The sequence below is a fragment of the Babylonia areolata genome, chromosome 20 (genome assembly GCF_041734735.1).
Source record: "Babylonia areolata isolate BAREFJ2019XMU chromosome 20, ASM4173473v1, whole genome shotgun sequence".
Taxonomy (NCBI): Eukaryota; Metazoa; Mollusca; class Gastropoda; order Neogastropoda; family Buccinidae; genus Babylonia; species Babylonia areolata.
Window position 1 is genome coordinate 48,692,617 of NC_134895.1, and position 4,636 is coordinate 48,697,252.

Sequence of the window (4,636 nt, forward strand, 5' to 3'; positions counted from 1 at the left end):
TGTGTGTGTGTGTGTGTGTGTGTGTGTGTGTGTGTGCGTGTGTGTGTGTGCGTGCGTGTGCGTGCGCGCGCGGCACACGTGTTTGTGCATTCGTGCGAATGGCTAGTTGCCGTCGGTTAGTTTGTGATGAGTGTCAGCTTGTGTCTTGTCAAGCGTGTGTGTGTGTGTGTGTGTGTGTGTGTGAAGTGCACCACCTGTCACAGTGAGTGTTGTGTCCTCAGTTTGTCATCAGTGGAGAAGTGAGTTGTCGTGAACATTATTGTTTTTGTCACGGAGAACATACGTACATGGGATACACAGGAAAAGAAAAGATCATTGATTGCTATACGTGTCTCTGTCTATCTGTGAGTCTGAGTGATTGAGTGTGTGTGTGTGTGTGTGTGTGTGTGTGTGTGTGTGTGTGTGTGTGTGTGTGTGTGTGTGTGCGCCGCACGCCGCGCATGTATAATTGCATGTGTGTGCATGTTTCTGCATAACTCTCTCTGAAAGTGTGGCGTGCGTGCTCAGTTGCGTACCCCCCCACCCCCCACCCATCCCCACCGCGCGCGCGTGTGTGTACGCGTGTGTGTGTTCTCAGGTTAAAATGTCCATGTACACGTAAAAGATGAGAAAAGAAACAGCTGGATTGCGGAAGTCCTCATCACCTGTCAGTCAATGTCAGTTTCCCCACTGGCTGCCCGAGAGCCTGACGGAATCATGAAGATATACGTTGTGCTATGTATGTGTATTCATCAACATACTGAGTGTTTGGATGCGGTATGCCTCTGCCTTGGCACATGACACTTTGATTAAGTCAGTGGTCCAGACCGTCAGCTGAGGGAACAAACATTTATCAGTTATTGCTTATCATTAAGTATTGATGATTATATGCATACACACACATACACACACACACACACACACACACACACACATACACATACACACACGCACACACACAGAGAAAGAGAGAGAGAGAGCAAGAGAGAGAGGGAGAGAGACAGAGACACAGACAGACAGACAGACAGACAGATAGACAGACAGACACACACACACACACACACACACACACAGAGAAAGAGAGAGAGAGAGAGAGAGAGAGAGAGAGAGAGAGAGAGAGAGAGAGAGAGAGAGAATCTACATACACACAAACACAAAAACGCACAAGCGTGTTTTCACACACACACACACACACGCGCGCACACACACACACACACACACACACACACACACACACACACACACTCACACACACACACACTCACACACACTGAAATATAGGCAAACAGGGAGGCAAATGTGAATGTGGATACAATCATTAACATGCATTTATTTGATTGGTGCATGACATGAGGTAATGCAGACATCAACCTGTAAGAACATCTATGTCTCTGTCATTGCCTGTCTATCTTTCTCAGTCTGTCTGTCTGTCTGTCTGTCTGTCTGCCTCTCCCTTACTCTGTGTGTGTGTGTGTGTGTGTGTGTGTGTGTGTGTGTGTGTGTGTGTGTGTGTGTGTGTGTGTGTGTGTGTGTGTGATCATTTCAAGTTGTATTGTATTGTATTGTATTGTATTGTATTTCTTTTCTTGCCACAACAGATTTTCTCTGTGTGAAATTCGGGGTGGCTACACAACAGCGCCAAGTTTGAATATCATTTTACAGAATCGAACTGCCACCCCCCCTCCCAACCCCCCCCCCCCCCAAAAAAAAAGTAAAAAAGAAGAAAAACGACAACAACAACAACAACAAACGAACATGCAGACAAAGAAACTTGAGTTGTGTGCTTTTTGAGAAAAAAAAGAAAAAAGAAAAAGAAGGTAAAGATGTAAAAAAAAAGAAAAGAAAAAAGACATTGAAAATACAGTCATTCCGCAATATACCCTTTCTGCGCGAGGTCATATGCACACATCATGGTAGAGAGAGAGAGAGAGAGAGAGAGAGAGAGAGAGAGAGAGAGAGAGAGAGAGAGACAGACAGACAGACAGACAGACAGAAACAAAATGACTGAATATGAATAATCTATTCATAATTAAGCTATAGCCTCCCATGAGCAGATCACAGGCATCGCAAAAAGTTATGTATATATCATATCAATGATCAAGTCTAATGGAATTGATGTTTAGATCATATTATCAAGATAATACATTATCTCTATAATTATTAAAACGCAATGTACAAGATGATTGACAATATTCCGAACATTACTATATCTAATGGACGATACCAACAAACTTGATTTAAAGGCATGTAGATCAGTGCCGGCAATATTTTGAATGTTACATTTTTGTCTGAGATCACTTAGAGCTGGACAACACAAGATAAAATGAAGCTCATATTCCTTAAATTCTTTACATGATGAACAAATTTAATTTCTGTCACCAAAATATACCTACTGTGCATCTGTGATGATGTACAGTCAGATCAGATACCAAAAATCAAAATCTACTCGTTATATATTTCAAGAATTTGTCTGTAGAACACAGAATATAAGGTTTTACTTCATGGGTACCGCAGTATCAGTATCAGTGGCTCAAGGAGGCGTCACTGCGTTCGGACAAATCCATATACGCTACACCACATCTGCCAAGCCGATGCCTGACCAGCAGCGTGACCCAACGCGCTTTGTCAGGCCTTGACAAAAAAAGGAAAAAAAGAGGAAATAAAATAAAATAAACCAACTAACTAACTAACTAAATAATAATAATATAATTAAAAAACAAACAAACAAACTAACTAACTAAATAATAATAATGAAAATAAAATAAATAGATAAATAAATAAATTAAAAACAACAACAAAAAACAACAACAATGATGATAAATATGCAAATAAATGTAAAAAAAAAAAGAAAAAAAAAAGAAAAAAAAAGGGTACCACAAAAAGTTCGAAACATGTTAAATCTACCACTAGTCTGCATAATGTTCGTGCCATTTTTTGTCATCTGCAATGACGAAAAACAGTGGATATAATAAATGCATCGACATTTACCCATACATTACCAACCCCATATTCAAACAATCAATTACACACATCAGAATCCCAGACGTTCGTTTTTTTCTATAGCATCAAATTCATCCAAAAAAAAAAAAAAAAAAGCAAAAAAAAGAAGCAAAAACAAACAAACAAAACCAAAACAACCTATAGCTTTACGAGGTAACCGAAACTCTTCCATCTGTGACAATGTCGACCGGTAACGAATACAATGGATACCAAAGTCATATGTTTTGGATATCTGTCAATTTCACCGTTTATCAGATCATTGGGTGTGTACATGTCCACCCACACAAATTTAACACCCGTTGACACACACACACACACACACACACACACACACACACACACACACACACACACACACACACACACACAGAGCACAGAGATAGATAGATAGATAGAGAGAGAGATAGAGAGAGGCAGACAGATAGACAGACAGACAGACAGAAATAGAGACACACATATAGCCAGATGCATACATATACACATGTACAAACAAATAAACAAAACTGTCTACCTACCTATCTAACCACCTAACTACCAACTGCATAGGTACATGCAGACAGACAACAAACAAACAAACAAAACAAAACAAAACAAAAAAAAAAACCCAAAACACCAGAAAACAAAAACAAAAACAACAACAACAAAAAACAGAACAAAAACCCCAAACAACCCCCCCCCCCCGCACCCCCCCCCCCCCTAACTACCGGCATTCGAAATACATCCTACACTGAAGAAAAACCAAAACCCACACCTTAAATATCTCAATGCTGGAGCGTTGACAGCCACGGCAGGATTCCAGTGTCATGTTGATGCGGACCCCCCAACCCTTCCCCCCATCCACACCCTCCCCCCTCATCCCCCTCCCACCACACCACAGCCCCTCCCCCCCAAAAAAAAAACAACAACAACAAAACAACAAGAAACACGAAAAAAACAAAACAAAAATCAAAACAAAATAAGGGGTACAGCTGAACAAATTGAATGTTCCAGGTGGGTAGTGCACACACACACACACACACACACACACACACACACACACACACACACACAAGGCTTCGTGTAATAATTATCAAAAAGACGTTAACTAAGTTGAAGAACGAACGTCCCAGTGTCAGTCTTCAAGGCTTGTTGACATCAGTCGCTGAGCATGGACGCGTCTGTTCCCGTTCCACATCGCCAGACCTGGTGTCCCTGGACCGCGCCTGAAGGAGCTGGTCGTACACATAGTGCAGCTGCTCCGAGGACACCGCCCTGGGCGACACCTGCCTGCTCCCTCGACCACCCTCAGTCCCTGGCGAGACCTCCAGACCAATGCCGCCACCACTCCTTCCACTGCCGCGGACTCCTTGTCGATGGGAAGAAGACACTCGCAGAGACGTGGAGACCCTGTCCGCCAGACCTTCAACGTCACCAGGAAGCTGCTTCAGAGGAGGGGGAGGAGGGGAAGGAGAACTCCGGGTGGGCGACCTCGATGATAGTGGACAAACGTGGTGACCACCTGAGGAAGGTGACGGGGGTAGAGGAGAGGTCGTGGAGGTGGGGGAGGAGGGCTTGATGAAGGCGGAGAGGCGGGTGGCTTTCCGGAAGCTGGACAGCCGAGCCATGACGGCCGTGTCACTGTGAGCGCGGGCGCGGAACTCGTCAAAGTGGGCCAGGT